At 36.2% G+C, this 26,790-nt stretch overlaps 1 long non-coding RNA gene across 2 annotated transcripts in view; it reads left to right on the forward strand.

The window, feature by feature from the left end:
- LOC104866282 overlaps positions 1-26,428 on the forward strand; it is a 129,424-nt gene extending 102,996 nt beyond the window's left edge. The window contains exons 3-5 of one of the 2 annotated variants that reach the window (XR_781409.2): positions 5,496-5,817; positions 9,603-9,740; positions 26,183-26,428. This is a non-coding gene — a long non-coding RNA (uncharacterized LOC104866282). The remainder of the gene's footprint in view (positions 1-5,495; positions 5,818-9,602; positions 9,741-26,182) is intronic. The other variant, XR_004518803.1, reaches the window with a different exon arrangement.
- The last annotated feature ends 362 nt before the right edge of the window (positions 26,429-26,790 follow it).

Here is a 26,790-nt window from a genome sequence, read left to right on the forward strand (position 1 = left end):
ATATATATGACAGCAACCCTGTTATATCATTAAACATTTTAGGGAGAAAAATCAAAGAAGCAACATTTTAGGAAGTAAGGTCTAAGGCATACTAGAACATCTACTTCAAATGAGAAATTAGATTCATTCATAGGAAAATGGATACATTTTGAGGACATACTCCTAAGTGAAATAAATAAGTCACACATGTGTAATACCGAATAGTTTCTCTGGTGTGAAAAATCTGTAATAGTACACAAGATCCTAATGATATAATTGACAATGTGAAATAGGAAGAAAATGGCTAAAGGTGTAGGGAAACTGGGAAGGGTAGAGGAAAGGGAATAAGGGAAAAGAAAAAATATGATTAAATGAAAAAATAGAAATAAAGTGTTTGTAAATGAGGGGGGGGGTGAAGGTAGGGCAGGAGTATAGGGAACAAATGAGAACCAAGACTTGTCATGTAAAGGTACAAGATCCCTAAAATGTACCAATAAACTCAAAAAAAATAAAGGACAGAGAGAGGGTGTGGCTCAGTGGTGCAATGTTTGCCTAGTATGGACAAGGCCCTGGGTTCAATCTCCAGAATGCTTTCCTCCCAAAATAAAGGACAGATGATTACATCTTGCTCAGAGCACTAAGAAGGAAGCACAAAGTTTGCTAGGCCTGTTTGGTTCTTGAGACTGAATACTCTAGCCTGGATATAGGACTCTAAGCTGTAAAAAGTACTGTGTGTGTTTAGATAAAACAATGTTATTACAGAAAAAAATTGCTATTATTTCTCCCTGAAAATATTATTTCTCCCACTCACTTCAAATGCATACCACCATTCTCACCCCTTTTATTTTTTATTAATTTTTATGATTTTTATTAGGGCATATTTGCAGTTCTTAATGACTACATACATTGTAGGGAGTTGATATATGTATATAAAACACATCTTAATTCTTTTTACATCCCCTTCCCTCCCTCCTTCCTCCACCTCTTGGTACCCTTAACATTTACAAAAGATCTATATCCATGTTTCCTACTGCTTATCTTTTATTTTACTCCTTAAATTATTTATAGTTTGAGCTTCTCATATAAAAGAAACAAATGTGATATTTAAGATTGCATGTCTGGTTTATTTCACTCAACATGATGGTCTCGATAAAGGATAAATTCGAGTCATTCATTGTTGCCACTTTCTGAAGCAGCTCTGGAAGGCCTCTTTCATGAGTTTCTTTAGTTTCCCTGTCATGGCTGCATTGATGTATTGATCTGGTTCAAAACATTTACTTTTCGTGGTCATTTTAATTTTGGGGAAGAGCCAGAAGTTGCATAATGCCAGATACAGTAAACAAGGCAGATGAGGACACATGTAGTGTTTTTAAAAGCCTGCCTTTCCTCTAGATGGCTTTTGATAGCAGCATTCACTACTTTTAATTATACTTCATAAAGACACTCATGAAAGAGCACGTCCAGATCTGCTTCTGAAAGTGGCAAGAACAATGGGATAAGTGTATCTGAAATGAGGGGACTTTCACTGTAATAAATTTTTCAAAATGAAGGACTTACTATAGTTTTTGATTGCCTTGTGTTCACTGCTCAAATAGGAGGGCACCAGCATTGAGTAGGAACTATATAACACGTCTTAATTCCTTGCACTGGAATTAAGGAAATCCAGCAGAAGGAAATCACTTGCAGCAGGTTCAGAATGCAGTGTAATGTGCCCAGAAGACTGTAAGTTACAAAACATATCTGTGATGTAAAAAGATAGGGAAACCACAATAGAAAGTGTGGAGCCATGCCACCTGAAGCAAACAAGTATGCACCATCTCAGTGTATGCTGTTAGGTATAGCATACTGGGTGCTGGTTGTGTTACTGGCTCCTGGTGCTGAAAAGCCATCTGACCACAAGACATCAAGAGACTGTGTGGTGAGAACTTTCCCTCCTGAGCCACCTTGTTGCAGACCCGTCACATCATACAGCCAGACAGCCCAGCTGCAAACTCTTGTAAGATGAATCAGTTATAGGCAGTTGTGACCACAACCATGAAAACATACTCAGAGGTGGCCCAAACTTTGACATCATTTTTTTCAGGCTGGCCCTGAGCTCACTATGTAGCTCAGGCCGGCCTCGAACTCACGGCAATCCTCCTGCCTCTGCCTCCCGAGTGCTGGGATTACAGGTATGAGCCACCACACCCAGCTACCTTGATATCATTTATCACTATTGAATTGACAACTCTTTCTCAGCTCACTCCTGTTATTTATTATGGGTGGTGGGATTCCCTGTTGATGAAGAATAAAGGAGAAAACTATCTGAGCATAGTTGATGGCAGGGTTATCTCCATATGTTCATGTGAGCTAAAGGTGGACTGCTGTGGTACCATACCCCACTCAGGGCTCAGGGCTGGTCCTGAGTCTTACTTCCTTCTGGCTGCTGTGACAAAGTATCACAGGCTGAGAGACTTAATACAATTCTGACAGTGCTGGAGGCTCAAATCAACATGTTGTTACAATCATGCTGTCTGAGGTCTCAGGGTGAATCCTCCCTTGCTGCTTTCAGCTTCCTGCTTCTACCTTCTGGTAGTTGTTGGCAGTCCTTGGCACTCCTTAGCTTGTGACAGCATAACTCTATTTCCTGTCTGCCTTCTTTGCTGTGTATATGTATTCAATATGAACTCATTTTGGTCATATCAGCAAACACCTTAATTTTCAAATAAGGTCACATTCACAGGAAGCAGGGGTTATGGCTTTAACATTTGCTTTGAAAGACACAGTATAATCCACAATATCTGTAAACCAGTGAGAGAAAAATTCTTCCACTGAGCATGGCTTTAGATAGTACACTTGACTATCTACTTAGGATATGGAAATAGAAGTGGTTCAAGCCAGGGATAAAAAGAGGTCCTGTGCAGAATAGATAATTTGGTTGGACAAGGATCCAGAAGAACTAAGATTGGAAAATCAGAGATAAAAACATATTAGTGGACCATCACCGTTGTACAATGAGGGTTACAAAAACTTGGCCCTTTTGTCTGTTTAGCAACAATTTTCAATGGCCCACTCCACTCAAATCATAGAGAGCAGAGTGAGTTGGGAGAAAAATGCACTAATTAGGGATGGTTTTTGAAGTAAAGCATGTAGGAATTGCTCAGACTTAACCTCTGCATGAACAAAAGGCACAGTGTAAGTATTTAATGAATTACATGGCTGAATAAATGACTACTAGGTTTTGGCTCTTGCTATTAGACAGATTGTGGTACCATTTGCTGAACTAGGGAAGATTTCAGGGAGAAATTTCTTTAGTGCTGTATGCTGTAGTCATCTTTCTGCAGTTTCATTTAGCCCTCAATATCTTCCTAGGCAAAGCAGGTATGAACTAAAACATGGCAGATACAACCCTCAACCAGTGGGAGGGGTGCACGAGACCAGAGGAGTAGATGTCTCAGTATCTGTCAACCAGTGGAATGATTCTGCAGAGTGTTTCACTGTCTCACACAATCCCCAGTGGGACAGAGTTCTATTTGAGCAAAATAGTTAACTGGTTTATCAATATATCCTTTACTGTCTTTATAACTTCATCTTACTTTAACTCAAATCCTTATTTGTGCTTCCTGGGATACCTTCCCATGGAAATTTGTTTTTGGATGGTTTGGTTTCAGACGACACACAATCTAAGATAAATAATATTGATGATAATATCAGGCTCTGGGTCTACAGATAACTTTTACTTTTTACTCCCTTTTCTCTTCATCAAAGTTCTTCCTATTGTCTAAAACCCAGTGCAAATGTCATCTCCTTCAAAAAGCTTTTTCTAGGCCAGGGATTTAGCTCAGTGGTTCTGGCACCTACCTTGGAAGCACAGGACCTGAGTTCAGTCCCTGGTACCAAAAAAAGAAACCTTTTTACTTATCACATCTTTCAAAGGGATCAAATTCTCTCTATTTTCCTTTGCAAGATGCTATCTCTCCAGCATTTTGGAGTTAGTTTTGCACTTGGCTCTACCGTGCTTGTTCAGGATACCTACCTTGGCCTGAAGAGCCTTTCAATGTGCACCTCTAATCCTCAAAGTAAACACATTCTCTCTCGCTCTGGATTTGTTTCCTTTAGGATTGGTATGAGTAGGACATTTTGCTTCTTTGGGCTAGGAATGGATGTTTGAATTTGAATGTGGAAGAAAGAGGCCACGTGGGTCTATAATTTGTGCAAAAAGTCAACATAAACCAGCTTATTTGAAATTTTCTCTGGGTTCAAATACTACAAATAATGACCACAAGCCATACAGTTTTGCCACTTTTGCCTATCAAGGTAAAAAGATTTGATTGAGACTCCTCTTCCCTGTGTGTCCCAAAAGGGATATATACAACCCCAATGTACATGACCTTGCCTACCTGTCACCTTTGGAGGTTAAGACTTCCAAATCTAAATCTTATAATCTTGTAACTTTCTTTTAAGTGGCATAAAATAGGAGACTGTAAAGGTGAACCCTATAAAGCACATATAAAAAAAGATGAAAGAATTTGGATGTGCAGATCTTGTTATATGGGCATGGACCCTAAGTCAGCTGTAAAAAGAGAAGAAAGTGATAACGACATGTGCCAAGAGGGCTTTTCCCAATGGTCTTCTTACTATCAAAACATGGCAGAATAGGGAAGCACCCACAAAGCATGACCACAGGACCTTGTAATACACACTCACAAGAGTTTATCAATCAAAACGACCCACTCATAGTCCTAGACTCTATCTGATTAATAATCCTCTATTTTAGAAAAATTGCAAAAAAAAAAAAAAGATGAAAATGAAGAACAGACAGTTAAAGCACCTGCCTCTCAGACTATAATCTGCTTTCTTTGTATTCTTCATTGTGCTAGAGATGGGGAAGAAATAAGTAAAATTCTCTGGAAAATAATACTTATACTTATTGAAGCTTTCAATGTGCTATGTATTATTTTAAGTGTTTTACACACATTAGTTAGTGACTTTAATCCTCCCAACAATCCTATAAGAAATCTATTATTAACATCATCATTTTACAAATGAGGGAACTGGGACTCAGTAAGCTCAAGCTACTCTCCTAAACATTTAGAGCTAAAACGTGGCAGATGTAGATTGAATATTCATCCTGCAGTATCTGAAAAAAATGTAGAATACTAGAAAGGAAGAGAGAATGACTGGGAGGGTCAGTGAACAACACGGGGGATGTACAGTCAAGGGGTGTGCGTGTGTGTGTGTGTGTGTGTGTGTGTGTGTGTGTGTGTGAGTGTGTGTGCCTTCGGAGACTTTTTAGTAATTGATGGGTAATTCTAGAGCCAAGCTAAGTAAGTGTGAAGTTTATAAGACAACAGGTAGTCAGGAAAGGAAGATTGGGGGAAGGTTGGGAGAAGAGAAAACGATTAGAGACACAGCAGGCCTAAGCCTTTTAAAGACTTTCCAACTGATTAAATCAGGAAACCAGGAAAATCTCCATTTTTATTAAAGTAAATTCAACTGATAAGGAACTTAATCACATCTCTTCACACTACACCTAGGTCAGTGTCTGAATGAGAAACTGAACGTGTATATCAACTACCATATTGCCATCCTTCAACTCTCCCAGGCGAATATTTCTGAAGGCTATTGCTCAATCTAGCCAGCTGACAAGCACAGGAGCATCACAGGAGGCAAGAAGATTCTAAAAGCGATGGAACAGGGATTAAACAGGAGATAACCATGACAACACCAAGGCAAGAACATGGAAGAAACAGAAAACTTCTGGCTTCTTTAGGAAGGGTAAGATGAGAATGCAGTCCTAAAACCCTCTTGGGATTTCAGGCAAGACATCAATAACTATAAAATCATCACAAACAGAGAGTAAGTACTGAATCATTATTCTTAGGAGATAATTCAAGATGAGGTTCCTATGAGTCCCTGGTTCTAACATTTTCATCAACCACCAGCGTACAACCTTTTGTTATGTTATGTTTTCTCCTAAAGATTCCTTATTCTGTATGTGCTGTTCATTGTTCCTTTACCAACTGTGATCCTGTGGCCAACAGCACAATCATTCATATCTGAACAGGGCTTCCTCAACACGTGTTCCCTCTATAAGGCACATCCCAACATTCTTGTGATTGTGAACACTGGGCAGCACTTCAGCACTGCATTTGAGAGTCATTTTAAATAACAAAATCATGAGCAAAAAAAAAAAATGCAAAAACACCAACTAAATGGACCACAAGAAGAGCCGGGCGTGATGGCACATGCCTGTAATTCCAGCACTTGGGAGGCTGAGGCAGGAGGATCACTGTGAGTTCGAGACCAGCCTGGGATACATAGTGAGCTCCAGGTCAGTCTCAACTACATAGTGAGACCCTGTCTCAAAAAACCAAAAAAAAAAAAAATAATAATAATAATAATAACCTTTTTAGCCTCAGCTGAGAATGTGCATGTCACGTGACTCAAACTGCTCACTATTCTGTGTATGTCACGAAAGACTGTGAACCCCAAGTATTAATTTGGGGGCTACAGATAAATTTTATCAAGTACATGAATTTGCAAATTTTAAAATATTGAAAATAATTGGAATCAAATGCATGTGTGAAAACTTACCTTTAGACTAATGTAAACAGCTGGAGAGTCCCAGGAATGGACGCTGAGTTTACCTAGATAGAATTATGGTTAGAATTAGATCTACAGTGGTAAGATTGAGCAAGCAATCTATTATCCACGCTGTTCTGGTTTCAGGGCATCCTGACATTGAAACTCCTTGGCTGAAAGTATGCTAATTTAAGAGTATTTATAGTTTTCAATGAACTACGGGGCTATTGTATTTTTGAGTTTGGGGTTACGATTCATTTTGCTTCTGATTTTGTTTACCCTATCTACTTAAAGTTTCTCACTGTGGCTGGACATGTGACAAGTACTTGGTTGTCCTGTTCTCATGAATTCCTTCTAGACAGGCAGTAAGACTCAGTCCTGCACAGGGAAAGGTAATGGTGAAAACCACCCTTTGGTTGACAGATCTCTAACTGTATCAGCCCTGACTTCAAGTAGGCCCCCATGCTACATCCTAATTCTAATTCTCAAATCATTTTGTTGTCCTTTCCTAGACAACTATTTCATACCTTTACCTTGCTCTTGAAACCTCAGATCTCTATTCAGCCAATTTGTGTTGTTATGACTGCTTGTAATAAGAGATCATCGTGATTATTAGTGACTGAACTAGAACACTACATTTCTCATTCTCAATTTCTGTTGGGTCTAGTTCCTATGTTACTGAGAAAAGAGAATTAATTAGAATAGAATTTCTATACTCTCCCAACATACATCTACTCATTTCCTGCATCTGAATTCATATCCTTGCTCTCCCTTCTATTAAAATTAAAGAACTATCTGTGCTTTATCCACATCCAGCTTCTCGCTTTGATCCCAGGACCCCATCTCGTCTCATGTACTCAAGAACATCATTCCAGCAATTATTCTTTCTTGCTTCATCATCAAATTTTACTTCTCTCCTGAACCATTTCCCCTAAACACCATATTTTTATTTCTCACAATTTAAAAGCAAAACATTAAACAATCACTTGACCTTATAATTCTCTCTGCTTACCACCTGATCCTCTGTTACTCTTTTTTATGAAAGACTTAGTTAGTATCCTTCAATTCATCTCCCTTAATTCTTCATAACATGTCCACTAGGGAAGCTTCCATTTCCATCACTTGCCCAAAATAGCTCCTACTAAGAAATCAACCTACAAATTCAGTGACTGTCAACTTACTTGGATCACTTGATGGTATGAACACTTTCCTCTGGATACATCCTGCGCCTCTGGATCATTGCTCCCTGGATTCGCTCCCGTCTTTCTTTGATGATCCTCCTATGTGCTCGATCTCTTAACAGTAGGATGTCTTATAACTCAATTTTTTCCTTCCCCTTTATACAACCACCTTGCCTTATCTTTTCTCTTCTCATTATCTCATCATATCTGCTCTCTTCACCTTAAATGCCTTCTTTATGGATATGAGATTCCTTCAATTTGGATGTATAGGCTACAATCCAGAATCCAGAATCACACATCCCGCTGCCTGTCTTATTGCTTTCTGATGATATCTCAAAGTCCCAATATGAACTTCTGCATTACCTTATAAACTTACTCTTCTCTTTATACCTCAACAAATTGCAGCGAATCCATTAGCAAATTCCCACTACTCTTCTACAAAAGCCACATGCGCAGTATCCTCATTAATTCTGTTGCCGCATTTATCTCCACTCTATAACATCATGCTCTCTCCTCCCCCAACTATTCCACAGATTCTGTTCTCACTGCCTCTTCCCTTCACTTCAGGTAAAGTATAATCAGTACCCCAGAGTTACTGTCCTACATCATCACCCTGTGACCCATGCATGTATACAGGACTCCAAAGAATTTAATGCTCAGTTTAAATGCTCCTTTCTTGCCATCTCCAAATTGTTCATAATTTTTTAACAGTCTCACATTTCCAGTTTGTACTGGCTGCTTCAAATTATCTTGCCATTCATGAATGTACTTAATTGAGCCTTGTAAATCATAAACCAGATCACACCACTTCTCTGCTCAAAAGTCTAAAAAGCTTGCAGTCCGTTCTGAATAAAACGCAGAAGCCCTGCGGTGGGCTCAGGGGCTCACACAGTGCTGCCTCCATCCTTCACCATTCTCATCTTGTATTCCAACCCTGCCTTGGCGCACGATTCGGTGTTTCTCAAACGCAGTGACACTTCCAACCACGCCTCTTCCTCTGACTGATGCACACTTGCTTGAACACTGGATGAATTGATTTCTTGCTTTCTTTAAGCCACATTAAAAGTGGGCTCTTCCCTTATCACTAAATACAAGAGAATCCCATCTCCCCCCTTCCCTAAACACATTACCCTGCTTTATGTTTGTTTTTCCCATGGACCTGATCACAGGCTGACATCCACATTTTCATAATTTTTTATGGCATTGGGGATTAAACTCAGCCTTTGTGAGCATCAGGCAAGCACTCTGCTACTGAGCTATATCCCTAGCCATTTAAAAAAATTTTTAAATCTATTTATGGCTTTAATTTTAAGACAAGGTCACACCAAGTTGCCTATGCTACCCTCAGACTTCTGATCCTCCTGCCTCAACCTCCCAAGTGGCTGGGGTTACTGGTGTGCCATAGTGCCTGGGTTAATTAATTCTTAATATGTATTTTTCCAACTTCTCCCCTCCACCTCTAAAATTTAAACTCCTTACTACCAGGGATTTTTTGCTGCTCATCATAATCTTCCTATCACATGGAACATTTTATTGTGTTTATTGCATGGATGAATGTAATCATCACACTGACCAACACTCATCACTACTTCCATGTCTAAGTTCTATGTGCAAAGGCAAGCTCATGGCAGGTGAAACTGCTGCCATTCCTCTGCTGTCAGAGAGCGGGTCCCAAGCAAACAAAGAAGTGGCTCTAGCATAACTGAAGTCACAGCCATTCATTTGATAATTAACTTTCTGTTTCTTTGACACCATACTACCATCTCATACCAATCTTTAACCCTTTCACCAGTTTAGCACTTTCACATATGGAAATGTTGTTTCTTCGATTCTAAGAGTTTCCTTGTGCATAGAAAATTCTTTCTTGTGACTCATCAGAGGGAAGAGTACACAAGAGGAATCATTGGGCCAAGAGGAATCATTCTATCAATATATCCTAGTAACAATGACTGTTACCATAAAGACAAAAACGTGTGCTGTGAGGACATGGAGAAGGGGGACTCTCCTACACCACTGGTAAGAACATGCATTAGTACAACCATTATTAAAAAAACTGTGGAATTTCCTCAAAACACTAGACGTAAAACTAACACATTCTGAGTATGTTGCTCCAGGCTCAGTAAGGCCCACTCCTCAGGGTTCCATGACACACAGTCCGAATGACAATAGTGATTTCCTTCTCTGGCTTGTTTACTTCACTATAAACTTCTAAAGGGGAATTTTTTTGTCAAGAAATAATTGTTCCTATTTGTGGAATGCAGTACAAAAATTTGATCAAATAGAATGCATAATAATGAAATCAGGGCAATAAGCATTTCCACCTCCTTACAATGTTAACATTTCTTTGTGCTGGGAAATTTCAAATTTCTCTTGCTCTTCATAAAATATATAATAAATTGTTGTGATCTATAGTCACCCTACAAAGTTATTTCTCCTGTGAAATTGTTATCCACCCTTCCTCTATCACACAGCTGCATAATTTTCCTAACCTCCAGTGACTACTCTTCCATTCTTTGCATTTATAATAATGAAATTTTTAACTTCCACATATAAGCAAGGTCATGTGTCATTTCCTTCTGTGCCTGGCTTATTTTACTAAGGGTAATGTCCTCCAGTTCATCCATGTTGCCACAAATGACATGATTTCATTCTTTTTATAGCTAAATAATATTCCATTGTGAATAGACCACAGTTTAATTTACCCATTCATATTTGCTGGACACCTCTTTGATTCCATATCATGACTACTGTGAGCACTGCTGTAATAAACAGGAATATGTCTCTTTGATATACTTATTTCATTTCCTTTGGATATATAACCAGTAATGGATTGCTGGATTATGTGTTATTTCTATTTCTAGTTTTTTGAGGAAATTCCACACAGGGTTTTTGTTTGTTTGTTTGTTTTTGCTTTTGTTTTATAATAGCTGTACTAATTTACATTCTCACCAACATATACTTGTTGACCATTTGTATATCCTCTTTTCAGAAATGTTTATTCAAATTATTTAATTGCATTATTGCTTTACTTTGAGTTTTCAAAATTTATTTTATATTCTATGTGTTAATCCCTTGTAGTTTGCAAATATTTTCTCCCATTCTACAGTTTGCCTCTTCTATCTATTGTTTTCTTTGCTATACAAAAGCTTCATAGTTTGATATAATCCTGTCTTTGCTTTTGTTTCCTGTGTTTTTGAGAGCTTAACAAAAAAATTATTGCCTATGCCAGTGTCTTGAAGAATTTTTCCCTATTATTTCTTCTAGTAGTTTTATAGTTTCAGGCTTACATTGAGGCATTTGAATAATTTTGAGGTGATTTTGTATATGGTTTAAAACTCAAATCTTTTGCATATTGATATACAGTTTTCATGGCACCAAATATTGAAAAGACTCTCCTTTCTTCAATGTATTTTTATGGATTATTTGTCCAAAATCAGCTGGTTGTAGATATATGGGTTTATTTGTGGTTTCACTATTCTGTTCCATTTGTCTATGCATTAGTTTTTATGTCAGTACCATGCTGTTTTGATTACTACAGTTTTGTAAAATGTTTTGAGGTCAGACATTGCGAGGCCTCCAGATTTAGTTGGCTGTTTGTCCTTTCTCTCTATCATGCTATTCAGATTCATTTGTGTTCTCATATGAATTTTAGGAATGTTTACCTTATTTCTTTGAAAAAACAGCATAAGTTTTCCATAGTTTTTAGAAGCATGTGAAACAGTGGAAGAAAGAACAATATACACCTTTATTATTTTGTTTGTTTGTTTGGTCTTTTTTTGAGACAGGATGTCACTATGTAGTTGAGACTGACCTGGAACTCATTATGTAGCCCAGGTTGGTCTTGAACTCACAGTGATCCTTCTGCCTCAGTCACCCAAATTCTGGGATTACAGGCATGTGCCACCACACCCAGCTTACACCTTTACAATGCACAGAGGCAATGCCTTTTTGGCTCACACATAAACAAATTAAAAGTGATTTGAAAGTGATTTACAAATTGAGAAAACTCTGAGAGGATATGCATTCGACATGTTAATACTGATTATAAGAGGGGGAAAAAAAATAGTGGAAAGGAGAGTGCCAGCAACATAGCTTCTCCAGGAAAAAAGCATCCAGAGTCTGGAAAACAGTAGCTTGGAGAGGAATCAAAGTGAGAGGAGGTTACCTGGGAATCAGGGGGGATCTCACAAAGGAGAATTTATGGGATCCAGTGATGCAGAAATAAAACAAATCAGTGAGGAGACAGAAGAATCACTGCAGACTGCACCAGCACCAAAAGAGACTGTCCAGCCACCAGTCAAGAGGCAAAGTGAAACAAAAACTATTTTTGCACTGAGACCAAGAGAGTCAACCACAGTTGGAACAAGCAAAGAAAACACAAGATCCTCCTTTTAGAATGGTCTTTCATAGTAAATGATTTGTGAGTAACCTTTGTCCAGTGTGTGCTGCCACTGTCACAGAACAGGAGATGGTGGGACACTGTTGTAGGAAAGGTGTGTGTGTTTGAAACAGGATCTCAGAGTAACCCTATGGCTCCAAGCCTAACTCCACACTGTCAAGTTTCAAGAGGAGATGAGGGAAGGACAGACATAGGAGACAGCTAACAGTTGGACACCAAGCTGGAGAGACTGGAGGTGGTGAATACAGACACACCTTGAGTGGTCAAAGGTCAGGTGGAACCTGAATTACACAAGATTGGAAGGTCACACTGGTGCCCTATTGCACTGTATGCAGATATTTGCACCCAAGACCATTCTAGGGTTAGACTGCTTCCTTAGACTTCCAGTGCAAAAAGAGATACATCCTAGTTTGAGCTCTGCTTCTTAAAACTGGACTGAGGAAAAGAGCCACATGTCCAAAATAATAGAAAACTTTCTTTCATTGTTTTTTACTTTATTGTTTTTTTCTGTTTTCCTCCTCCTGTTCATTTTCCCCTGATTTTATCACATTATTTCCCTCTTTTTCTTTTCTTTTTTAAATTTTTATTGGTATTTTCGGTATAAAATAGTTACATTCATTAATTGAGATCTTGTACCTTCACATGACATATATTAGTTTTTATTTTTTCTCCATACCCCTACCCTTCATTCCCTCTTCAACCTTCCCTATTTACAAAGACTTTGTTTCATCTTTCATTTTCTCTAATTTTTTTCTTCTTCTTGTCTTTCCCCTACCACTCCGACTTCCCCTAAACCTTTATACATTTTCTTCCTTTTATACAATATCAAATATATATTTTAATCCTTATTTACACTTTTATTTTATTAAACCAGAGAAACTATTTTGTATTTACATGTTTGTCCTAATAATTTCACTTAAGAATATATGCTAAGTGTGCATCCACTTAGACATAAATGTCTCTAGTTTACCATACTTTATAGCTGAGTAGTACTCCGTTTTATAAAAAAACAAACAAATGCATCTTCTTTATCCATTCTCTAGTTGATGGACAATTAGGCTGTTTCCAAGTTTTAGCTATTAAAAATTATGCTGTTACAAACATGAGTGAGTATATATCTCTGTAATATGATTCTTTTAATTCTTTTGGGAAGATAACCAGCAGGGGAATAGCTGGGTAAAATGGGACTTCTAAACCTAGTTGTTTGAGGTGTCTCCATATTGATTTTCACAGTGGTTGCACCAGTCTGCACTCCCACCAACAATGGAGAAGGGTTCCTTTCTTCCTCACAACCCTGCCAACATTTATTATTTCTTGATTTCATGATAGCAGCCATTTTGGGGGGAGTGAGGTAGAATCTAAATGTTGCTTTCATCTCCATCACTCAAATGACCAGAGATATTGCACATTTTTCTTTGCCATATCATGCTGTTTTTATCACAGTGTTATTGTACTATAGTTTCAAATTGGGGATTGTGATACCCCCTGCCATGTCTCTGTTACCTAGAATGATTTTTGCTATTCTAGGTCTCCTCTGCTTCCAAATGAATTTTGGACTGTTTTCTCTAATTCTGTGAAATATATGGTTGGGCTAGTAATAGGGATTGCATTAAATCTGTATAGCAGTTTTGGAAGTATGGTCATTTTCACTATATTGGTTGTTCCTACGCAGGAACAAGGGATGTCTTTCCATTTTCCTATATCCTCTTTGATCTCCTTTTTCAGAGTGTTGTAGTTCTCAATGTAGAGGTCTTTTGCTTCCATTGTTAGACTGATTCCTAGATATTTCATTTTTTGGATACTACTGTGAAAGGGATTGTTTCTCTAATGTATCTCTCAGTGATTCTTTGCTTTGTGTACAAGAAAAGTATTGATTTTTGAGTGTTGATTTTGTATCCAGCTACTCCACTGAATCTGTTAATTAACTCTAGAAGTATTTTGACAGAGTTTTTGGGTCTTCTATGTAGAGTATCACATCATCGGCAAATAATGACAGTTTAATTTCTTCCTTTCCTATCTTTATTGCATTCATTTCTTTCTCTTGTCTAATTGCTGTGGCTAATGTTTCCACATCTATATTGAACAGGAGTAGAGACAGTGGACATCCTCATCTTGTTCCTGATTTTAGTGTGAAGGCTCTTGGATCTTGATCATTTAGCATGATGTTGGCTGTTGGTTTTTCATAGATAGCCTTTATCAGATTGAGATAAAGAGCATCTATTCTTATTTTCTGCAGGGTTTTTATCATGAATGGGTGTTGAATTTTGTCAAATGCTTTTTCTGCATCTATTGAGATGATCATAAGGTTTTTGTCCTTGACTCTGTTAATATAATGTATTACATTTATTGATTTACGTATGTTGAACTGTCATGGCACCCCTGGGATAAATCAACTTGATCAGGGTGTATGATCTTCTTGAGGACCCTCTGTATTCTATTTGCCAGTAACTTATTGAGGATTTTTTCATCTGCATTCATTAGAGAAATTGACCTGTATTTTTCCTTTTTGGTTGGGTCTTTCCCTGGTTTTGGAATTAAAGTAACACTTGCTTCTTGGAATGAATTTGAAAGTACTGTATCCCTCTTTAATTCATTGAAAAGTTTCAAAAGTAGTTGCAATAGTTCTTCTCTAATTTTTTGTAGAGTTCAGCAGTGAAGCCATCAGGACTAGGGCTTTTCTTTTCTGGTAAATTTTTAGTTACGTTTCCAATTTAACTTATTGTAATTGGGATGATTAGAATTTTTATATCTTCTTCATACAACTTTGGTTTCATAAATATCAAAAAATCTGTCCTTTTTATTAGAGTACAGGTTCTTGAATTAGGTATTGATGATCCTCTGGATTTCTACTGGATCTGTTGTGACTTAACCTTTTTCATTCCTAATTGCATGGATTTGAGCCTTTTCTTTCCTTTTTTTTGATGAGATTAGCTAAGGGTTTGTCAATTTTATTTATTCTTTCAAAAAACCAACTCTTCAATTCATTGATTTTTTTTGTATCATTCTCTTAGTCTCCATTGCATTGATTTCTGCTCTGATCTTTATAATTTCCTCCCTTGTATGAGGTTTGGTTTTGTCTTGGTCTTCTTTTTCTAGAAGCTTAAGATTCAGCATTAGGTTATTTGATCTCTTTCCTAGTGTGGACATTTGCTGCTATAAATTTCCCTTGTAGAAATTCTTTCATTGTGGCCCATAGATTCCTGTATGCTGTGTTGGCATTATTATTTATTTGTAAAAACTGTCTAATTTTTTATTTAATTTCCTCTGTGACCCATTGGTTGTTCAGGAGAGTGTTATTCAGTTTCCATGTGTTCATGAAGTTCTTGCAGTTTCTTTTGCTATTGATCTCCAGTTTAATTTCACTGTCATCTGATAATATACAGGAGGTAACTTCAGTTCCTTTGTGTTTACTTACACGTGTTCTATAAGCTAGTATGTGGTCTATTTTTTAGAATGACCTGTGTGCAGACAAAAAGAATGTATATTTTGATTTTATGGGGTGCAACACTGTAGATGTCTACTAGGTCTATTTGTTCAAAAGCTTGGTTGAGTTCTAAAATTTTGTTGTTGATTTTGTTTTGTCTAGATGACCTACTTGTGACTGGGTTATTCAAGTCCTACACTACAATTGTATTAGTGCTTATTTTGTTTTTCATGTCACTTAATATTTGTTTTGTATGGTTGGGGGCATTAGTATTCAGTACATATATATTTATGACTATAGTCTCCTCTTCTTGGGTTGTTCCCTTTAGAAGTATGTAGTGACCTTCTTTGCCTCTCTTAATTAGTTTTGGTTTGAAATTTACTTTGTTTTCAAATAAGATGGCTACCCCTGTTTTTTTCCAGGTTTCTGTCACATGGAGAACTGTTCTCCATCCTTTTACTTTGACTCTTTGAGTTTCTTTTTGAACTAGGTGCATTTCTTGTATATAGCATATTGTTGGATTTTGCTTCTTCATTCTTCTAGTCTATTTCTTTTGCTTAGTGAATTGAGGCCATTCATTTTGACTGTTATCACTGATATGTATTGACTAATCTTCATTATATCATTTTCCTCTTATTTGCTCTTTTTAATTCCCCCCTCCCTTTAATTTCTTGCCTTGCCTGATAGATTTGTTCTGTTGGGCCTCATGAGTTGTAATCTTCATTGTCTTTTTCTAGGATATATTTTAGAATTTTTTGGAGTGCTGGTTTGGTAGTCATGAAGTTTCTCAAGTGTTCTTTTCAATGGAAATATTTCCCCATTAATTTTAAAAGATAGTTTTGCAGGATACAGCAGCCTAAGTTGGAGATTGTTGTCTTTGAGGGCTTGAAATGCCTCACTCCCGGGTCTCCTTGACTTGAGGGTTTGTGATGAAAAGTCTGCTGTGATTATAATGGGCTTTCCTTTTCATGTCATTTGTTTCTTTTCTCTAACTCCTTGTAGTATTTTGTTCTTCTGTTGGGTTTCTGAGATCTTGATTATTATATGTCTATGTTTAGCTTTTGTTTTTGTTTTTATCAAGGTTACTTGGAGTCCTATGTGCCTCACTTATCTGTATGTCAAATTCTTTTGCTCTGTTTGGAAAGTTTTCTGTCATTAATTCTGTGAACAGTTTTTTATGTCATTTGTACTTTCCCTTGCTTTTTCAAGGACTCCTGTCAGTCTTATATTATTCTCCCTTGTATCATCTAGGAGCTGTTCGATTGCTTTCTCATGTTCCCTTACTATTTTTAAGAGATTCTTCTTCTCATAGTCACTAACCACCATCCTGTCTTCTATATCTGATATCCTGTCCTCAGATTGTCTCAGTGTGTTATATATACTTTCATCAGTGTTTGAATCTCCTGGATATCAGTTTGAATGTGTCTCATGGATTCCATTTCTTTCCTATGTTGGGCAGTCATGGCTTCTATCATGGTTCTGAGCTCATGTATTTTTTTTTATCTATTTTAGAATCTCTAATCATGGATTTTTTTTTCTGCTCACTATCTCTGTAGTTATCTGGGAAATTATTTCTGTTTTCAATTTATCTAGAGCCTCTTTCATCTGTTTTGTTATTTCCTGTGCTATCAGTTCAGGCTGTCCTGATAGTTGATTATCAGATTTTCCAACCTCATTTTCCCCAGAATTTCCCTTTGGTGAGCTAGCAGCCTGTGTTTATGCTTGTGCCTTGCTTGAATGTCTTCTTGTTTCTATTTTCGTTGTTGGTACTGTCCTTAGTTTAATACCTGGTTTAATTCTTTGATCTTCCTTTTACACTTGTCTTTAAGTTTTGTGTCTCTAATGACTCTTAGGCAATCTCTTTTTCATTATACCAGGAAGGACAACTGATTAGATCAATCACAACATTTTAGCCCAAGTGATACAATAAGCAACACAAAAGCATCAAGAACATCTCAGAAAATGACAGTTTGTGATATCTATGACTTTTAACTGTGAATTAAATAAAAATTGAGGCTGGAGCTCAGGAAGATAGCCTTTATGACCCCCCTCTGTGCCTCTGTGTTGTGAATCTGTGAGTACCAGCTCAGCCAGGAGGCTAGAGTTGTGTGTGGGTGGGGGTTAATACGGGGGGGGGGCTACATCCCTTGTGTTTCTCTGAGGTATCTGTGCTTGCAGGTGTCCCTATGTGGGTCAGTTACTGTTTATCTTTTGCAAAGAGATAGAGCAACTAAACAACAAAAAATATATCAAAGCTGAACCATACCCTTGAGCATATAGACTTAATAAATACATACGGACTACTTAATTTCTCTGTATCAAAGCATACATTCTTTTCAGCACCACCTGATATATTTTGTAAAATAGGTCACACACTAGTCTACAAAACCAATTAAGAAAATATAAAAAAGTTAAAGTTACCCCATGCATAGTCTCAGACAACTGTGCAATAAAAATGGAAATAAACAACAGGAAAACAGAGCAAGCCTAAATAAATAACCTTAAGAGAAATCTTAATATACCTGACATACAACAACAAACCAGCCCCAAGCCAAAATTAAGGAGGAAAATTATAGAGATGAGAGTGGAAACCAGTGAAAGTGAGTCTAGAGAAAATAAAACAAAAATAATCAAAGAGTTAAAGAGCTGATTCTTTAAAAAAATAAATAAAATAGATAAGCTCTTAGTCAGATTCACCAAGAAAGATAGAAAAGACTCATATCAATGCAATTAGAAATGAAAAAGGGAAATATCACAACAGACACTGTTGAAATTCTGTTACAAGAGGGAAGTAGCCAAGAAAACGAGTGTGAGGGGTGAGGAAGAGTGGAAAGGGAATATGTAGAACAATGCCATGTACAGGGACCTAATAACCTCAATTAATGTAAACATTATATGCTATAATATGAGCTAATAATAACAAGAATGAAAAATGAGATAGGATAATTGAAGGAGGAGGGAGGGAGAGGGAGGGAATAGGAATGGGATTTTTAAAAAGAACTGATACATACATGTAACCATCCCTCCGGATGATTGCAAACTGCATGAATGATGAACATGTACTAATAAAATAAAAAATAATGATTATGCCTAATGCCAGTGTTGCTCATGTAGTTTTGTGTGTTTTGATATTTTGTTATTTTTTTGTTTGTTAAGTCAGCAAACTTTGAATATAACATGTAGAATAAAGACTCCAATGGTAGGGCTGGGGATTTAGCTCAGTGGTTCTGCTGCCTACATTGCAAGCATGAGTTCGATCCCTGATACCAAAAAAAAAAAAAAAATTACAATGGTAAAAATAAAACATTGTGTCCTCTCATAAACATTAAGTAATATTTATAGGAAGGAGAAGTTAAGAAATATTTTCAGACAGATTAGAATTTTAACAAAGCTGTAGTAAGTGAAGAAAACAAAATAATATTTTCCTGTTGTCTAGTTTTTGTACAACAACACTATTGTGCTGAGAAATGTGTATTTTGTTTCAAAATAACTTAGATTTCCTTTTTTTAGTTTGTTTTGGTTTTGTTTTGTTTTTGGTACCGGGGATTGAACTTGGGTCCTTGTGCTTGCAAGGCAGGCCACCGAACCGCTGAGCTAAATCCCCAGCCCTAAGATTTCTTAATTTAAAAGAAAATAAAAACATTTGGTAAATTCATTTCCATTTTTATAGTAGTTTTAAGTGGCTCAGCCAAATGAGACATGACCTGAATCAAACACAAGTTTACTTCACTGCTTCCCTTTTCCAGAAGATGTCTATATTGTTTTATGTCGCTATATGTTGTAACCCTAAGAGACAATGACCTATGAATGATATGAAGTGATTTCATTAGCTTTATTTTATTCCTAATATTTTAATACCAGGCCTTTTGATCTGGGTCTATTCTATAATACCTATGAAGAATGAAAAACATATAATTGGTGGAGGTGAGGATGGATTAAGAAAAATTACCCACATTTTCAGGTAGCCTGTATCTCAGAAGGCAAAGACACAAAAATAACCATGTGATACATAAGCTTACACTGAATTTCTAACATAAAGATTTCTGACTTTTTTCTTGGAGAGAAACATAATAAAATGGTAACAATATTCAAGTTGAGATATCATTTTAGCCTATGTTCACAAGTCTTTTGTTTAAATATTAATTTATCCAAGCACTTTTACCTTTTTCTCTCTAAAAAATATTTCTCAGTTCACCAGTTAAAGGAAAAAATATCCTGTTTTCAAAGCTGAAATGATAATTTTGTGTATTGTTATTCAAATTCACTGACAAGCTTTAAAGCATTTTCATGAGCTAAGGGATAGTGTCATAGGACAGCAAGATATGTGGCTTGATTCTATAATTTAAAATTTTTGTTTGCAAAATTAACAGTAGTAACATCTTACTTCCACAGTGCCTTTCATCTGAAGATCTCAAAATATCCAACATTTAGAGTAAATTATTAGGCCATGGTGACTCTAGCAAAAATACTATGCTTTAGAAATGTTTAAGATTTTTCATCCTTTGTTTTCTTCTTAGATTTGCTGGTCCCTTTCAAATTTTCAAAGAAAATCTTGTTTACTTTTAATGGAGAGGCAGTTTGAAGTATATTTTACAATGTAATTTAGTTTCACCAGTAGCATGCAAATTATGTGAGGGATATTCTTAGCTTAGCTAGAGTAAAAAAAGAAATGAATTAAAAGTGTTTGTAATATTTTCAGTATTTGTTATGCACCAAGATCTGTGTCAAGCATGCTACATTTGATGTCTTATCTTAAAAGTTCACATGAGTCCTTCCAAATGAATACAATTATTTTCAGTATGAGCAACTGGAAACTACATGCATAATAACTTAAATTACCTAAGAGTTCCAAACTAAAAACCCAAATGGAACTCAATTTTCTCTACTTTTTTTTTTAACCACTATGATTACCCCTCAGTTAGAGATATGTGGAAGAGAGTGGAGGAGGTTTTTATTATCCTGACTTCTTTTTGCCTCTTTCTTTTGTTAATAATTCCAACAATTGGTCATAAAAATTAGATTTAAAAGCAGGATTCAAGAGTACTTACAGATATTGCTCATGACACTTTATGTCCTTTAATGGCAAAATGTGGGTGGTGAGATGACTGGAAGATAGTGGGCTTGTTTAAGTGACTCAAGATTCTGATTTCATGAATAGAGCAGTGTTTCCCAAAGCAAACCACATATACCACTGCTGGTCTACCACATTAACACTTGAACATTTTATTACCTATCTATTTCTTAAATGTTAACACTCATTTGTAATAGCTATCACAAAAACAATCTAGCAGAATAAACTCATATAAATGTTATTACTTGCAGTAAAGCCAAAATAGTGCCATACTTATCTACTATGCACAGAATGAGCATGGTTACTCATGCAGATCCACAAGAAGTCAAAACTTCAATAATTAAAAATACTTCTATGGATGTAAGGATGTACTGGTAACTGGTATTAACTGTCATACATCAAATTTCCTATTATCGTGTATTTCTTAAAAGTATATAAATATATCACTTTTAGAAGTCAATTTTAAGAATATATATTATTACAAGGTATAATCTGAGTTTTTTAATTTAACATATCAGGACTAAGAAGTTTAAACAGATTTTTAAAAGACATGGATAACAAAAATATAACCTTTAGCAGTGATAGTAATAATACCTAATTAATGACTGGACTGCTATCAGTGTTTTAAATGACAGCTTAAACAACATTAAAAATATTGCACAAGAAAGATCAAAATTGTTTGAAATTTGGAATTGAATTGCCAGCTGAAAGTGCACCTCTTTCATTATGGGTAATTCAAAATGCTGACGTCCTCTGACACAAACAGCACTATGAGAAACATCAAAATTCCTCAGGGAAAATGGAAGGATATTCAAGCATCCCAGAAAGTTACATGCTGTGTAATAGTGATAAGAATACAAAAGCTAAAGAGACTATCTTTATGGTGTTATGAAGCAATTAGTGGAACATATACTTCTACTGGCAAATAAATGTAAAACGATTGGGAAAAAAGCAAACACAATGATTAATAAGTTGCCTCTATCAAATAAGAGTTTATTTTAGAACAGCTATCAACAGAAACTAAAGGAACAATTATTCAGAGAAGGAAAAAGAGAATACAATTCTCTTCAGACTGATGAATCTACCAATATTGTTCAATCAGAAAAAGTTTTGGTATTTGTCTGACACAATCTGAATAAAGTAGTCTATAAAGAATTTTTTCTCAGCCAAATTACCAATCTGAAGGAATATTTTCAAACCTTACTGATATATTCAGTTAATCAATAACAATTATAAGGTGTGATACTAGGCTAAACACAGAAAGTACCTGTCTTAGTTACTTTTTGTGATGCTGAGACGAAATACTGGGCAATCTCAAGTTAAAGGAGGAAAGTTTATTTTTGGCTCACAGTTTGTAAAGGTTTCAGTACATAGCCAACTGGCTCCAAAATAGGGTGATATGGCAGAAGGGTATTGCACAGGAGAAACAGTCCATGACAGGCAGGCAGAAAAAAAAAAGCAGTAGTAATGGGCCTCCCTTTCCCTTTTATCCCATCCAGGCTAGACGCCTCTTTCCTGGTGCAACCCAGGTTGATCCTTCCGATTGTCCACTCCCAGAAATATGCTACACCAATCTGGACTAATTTAGTTATCATACCCTTAATCCATATTCACACACCCTTCATCCAGCCACCTCCAAAAAGGCCCACTTCTGAGGACCTATGGCTTCAGGGGGCAGGGGGAATGTCTAGATACGAGTCAAACGACTGGATCAGCAAAGACTATACTAATATAGTAAACTAATTGCATTCTTGGAATTCCATGCAAACAGAAATCCTGGTAAGTAAAGATAACCATAAATGATTTATAAAAAGTATTTAATGAAATTCTCAGTAACATCAAGACTAATAAATTCTCAAAATGTCTCAAATGTTATGGAAAAATTAAAACAAGTTAAAAATCAGAAATATTTGCCATGTCATTTGTTAGATTCCTAGAACAGAAGAACACTTACTTATCTATTCAGATGATGTCTTTATAAAATATTGTATATCTAGTCCTAATATGATCTTCTGGAATGATTTGAAATTCTGCTAACAAAGTGAATAGCCATAAATTTTTTTTAAAAAAGTTGGAAGACTCACATATTTAATTTCAAAGCTTACTATAAAGCTAATTGAAACACTATTATATTGGTAACAATAGAGGACACAGAGACCAGTGAATAAGAACTGAGAATCCAGAAAGAACCTTTCACTGTAAATACAGTTATTTTTGACAAAGGCACCGAAACACTTCAAAAGTACAAGTGGTAGGAAAACTGACTGTCTATAATCACAAGTATGAACACTTAACTCATACCATTAATCACATTGATTAGCTAACTATTAATTAAACAATTAAAAAATGGGCCACAAACATTAATGGAAGATAAATCTTATAGAAAAAAAAGAGTGAATTTCTGTGAGGCTGGTCAAGCAGAATTCCTAGATACAATACCACAATCACAAGTTGTAAAAGAAAATTCTGAACACTTGAAATTCATCAAAAGTTTAAAACTGTTGTACTTCAAAATATATCATTAAAAAATGAAAAGACAAATCAAAGGACAGGAAACATTATTGGCATATCTTGTACCTGATAAAGAACTGAAATCCAGAATGCATAAAGAACTCCTGCAATTAATAATGAGACAAAAAAACAAAAGAAAAACTTGAAAGACATTTCACTAACAACAAAAAAATGGCTATGTATATATGAGAAGACATTGACAATCATTAATCATTAGCAAAATAAAAATTAAAACCACAATAAGATACCAGTATATGCCCACTAGAACAGCTATAATCAAAAAGACTGATAGTATTAAGTGTTAAGATGTAGATTAAAAAATGAACCTATTCTACACCGTTTGTGGGAATGTGAAATGATGCAACCATTTGGAATATTTGGTATTTTCTTAAAAAGTTAAACATATGCTTATTTTAAGACCTAGGAATCTCACTCTTAAGAAATGAAAATATATCCACATAAAAATTTATACATGAATGTTCATAGTGGCATCATTCATAATACTCACAAACTGTAAGTAATCCAACATCAATCAGCTGGTGAATGGATAAAACAATATGTTATATGTGAAGGACCACTGAGCAATAAAAAAGAACAAAATATTGATATGCATGACACAATGACAAATCTCAAAAATATTATGCAAATGAATGAAAACAGATGCAAAAGAGTACATATTGTATGATTCCATGGATATAAAAAATTCAAGAAGACAAATCTGTAGAGACAGCAGATCAAAGTTTATCTAAGACTGAAAGTAGGAGCAGGCATTGACATCAAATGGCCTCAAGACAATTCAGGGAAAAAAGTAATAACAACCCTCTAAAACTGAATCATGATGACAGTTCCAAAACTAACATCACTATAAATGTTGTTTTAAAAAAATAAAAAACTAAGTCTGATATCAGTTGTCCCAATGTGGCGTGACCATCACACCATAAGTTTCCAGAATTCAGCCAGTTCTGACTCACAGCCTATCTACTAGAAGATGCAAGGCTCCTATAGGAAATATTCCAAGCATAATAGTAGGAATTTATGCAACTCTTCCCTAAAGGAATATAATTTTCTGTTCAGGTAAGAGCGGAAAGGGGAAAACCCTTAAAGTTTAAGATCGCTGTTGAGTACAAAACATGTTGTTAGCTTTTAGTTACTGTAAAAAAATAAAATAGCTGAAACCATAAACTTATAAAGAGAGAATGTTTATTTTGGCTCATGGTTTCAGAGGTTTCAGTCCATGGTCCATTGTCCCCTACTCCTTTTAGGTTTGTGGTTGAGGCAATATATGGTGGAGCAAAGATACTTTCCTCATGCCAAGACATGGAGAAGAAAGAGAAGTTTCAGGGTACCACTCTCTACTTACAGGTCTATTAGCTTTCCCACTGCTGCAAGAAAACATCTAACACAGGCGATTTAAGGGGGAGGGCAGGGGGGTTAGCTCAGCAATTCTGCCAATTCCTGCCTCACAAGCACAAGGGCCCGAGTTCGATTCCCAGTATCACAGAAATAAGCAAAGAAAGAGGGGGGACTATTCTGCTCATGATTTCAGAAGTTTCAGTCCATGACTAGTAGGCTATAAGGCAGAAACACTATGGCAGAGAATATGGCAAAGGAAAGTTGCCAGGCTCATAGCATCTTGGAAACAGAGAGCAGAGAAAGACCCTGAGAGAAAGAAATGAGGGGTGACATATAGACCTCACGGTCATGCCCCCATTGCCCATCCAGAAAAACCCAGAAATGTGCTTACTAATTTCCTAACAGTGTCTCAAGGCAATCAAGTTAACAATCAACATTAACTGTGGGAAAGGGCATGCCCCAAAGAGGAGAAGAACTTCCACTGTGCCCTATTTCTTCAAGTTTCCACCACTTCTCAGTAGCTTCAAGGTGGGGACCAAACCTTTAACGTGTACACAGCCTTTCAGGATCATTCAAGATCCAAATTATAGCAACTTTGATAGCTGAGAAATTGAAACACTATAATCTAAAGAAAAGTGGTCCTCAGACTTTAGTGTTCACAGAATCACCAACAAAGCTTTTAAATGCAGATCTTAAGTTCTGGACCAACATAGAGACTCTGGTCAATGAGACTCTGCGTTTCCATCCAGCTCCCTGGGGAGATAGACATGGCTGTCAATGCAGGGTGGCTTGTGTCTATATGGTATCCTGATGGGAAGTTTTCATGGTCTGAGACAACTTGTCTCATAGGAAAGCTACTTACAGGGCACATACATGAATTATAACTGGACATAAAAATATAACTCAACAATAATATTCTCACCAACCTGCAAGGAAATTACATTACCACTTGCATTTAGTCAAGGATAATAGTTTGTTGCGCTCTTTATTTGACAGCCTTTTAGTTAAATCATAGGAATTTATTTTGTCTTATGATTAAGAAAGATCATCCACTGTTTCCAGTCAAATATATAAACATAACATATTCATTTTATTAATAATTATCAAGATCCAATAGTAAAAGCATATATTATATGGAAGACAGTTTGTATAAATAAAAACTGAACACACAAAAGAAAATATACTATTAAATATAAAATCAACTAATCATAGGACTACTATGATGATGGTTAAGAATAAAATATGCAGACAGTGTTCTTTAAATACTCACGCTAATCTAAACAAACAACATGTAGCCAAACTCTACCTAAAATGTGCACATGAATATTGTCACACTTGGACATTGCTGCTAAATATTGTCAAACAATGATTTATTGTCTCTGTTCCTTGCCTTCACCTTCATTGTACGAAATTTCATATTGATATGATCAATTAAAATGAAACATTTTCATCCAAGCATTGCTATGTAGTAGAGGGAAGAGTGTGACCACATCATGAGTAACTGCTGGATTGTTGCTTTAAAAATAACATCGTTTGTTTGTGTGTGTGTGTGTGTGTGTGTGTGTGTGTGTGTGTGTGTGTGTCCTGGCTGAAATATCTGTATATGAGACCCACTGCCAGAAACTGATGCTATTACAGCATATTTTAGAAGTATAACAGCTTTCAAAATAAATTCTTAAAGCATTTTACTTTTATGACAGGAAAAACTTCAGAGCATGCATGTGAATTCAAGACAAAGCTATGCTCCATGATGTCATCTCATTTTCCAACACACTGCTCTGGCTACATTTCCACCTCTCAGAGCACTGGAGGAGAGTATTGCTCTGCTGGTCTGTATCTATTTCTAATAAATAAGGTACCTGTCTCCTGGATGAAATATTGCCAGACTACAAGAGATTATACTATTGTGAATTTTCTGCTTAAGATTGTGTTTATAAATGTGCTAATAAAGAGAGAAGCTTTGAAAAAATAACAACTCTGTATTTTTGTGAATACATTTTGGGGTAACACTAATTTAGTTGTGTGGTTCAAAGTCACTCACTTCTGTGCATTCCTGGGTGGTCTCATCTCAGGACAATAGTCTAGACCAGACGTACTGCTGCCTGGAAAATCAAGCCAACTACCCAGACCACCCAGCCTTTCACACTTTGTCCGACTTCCAAGAGTCCCTCACTAGAAGCAAAAAACTTTTAGGCAGAAGCTATTAGCAGAACACTTTGTCAGCTTGACCCCTCCAAAATTTTACCAAGCAAGGATGAAACACTCTAGCATACCACTGTTCATCTGTCATCAGGTAAGACATAAATAC

Source organism: Fukomys damarensis, unplaced genomic scaffold, assembly GCF_012274545.1.
Source record: "Fukomys damarensis isolate Sample0158 unplaced genomic scaffold, DMR_v1.0_HiC HiC_scaffold_24, whole genome shotgun sequence".
In the NCBI taxonomy this organism is placed as follows: Eukaryota; Metazoa; Chordata; class Mammalia; order Rodentia; family Bathyergidae; genus Fukomys; species Fukomys damarensis.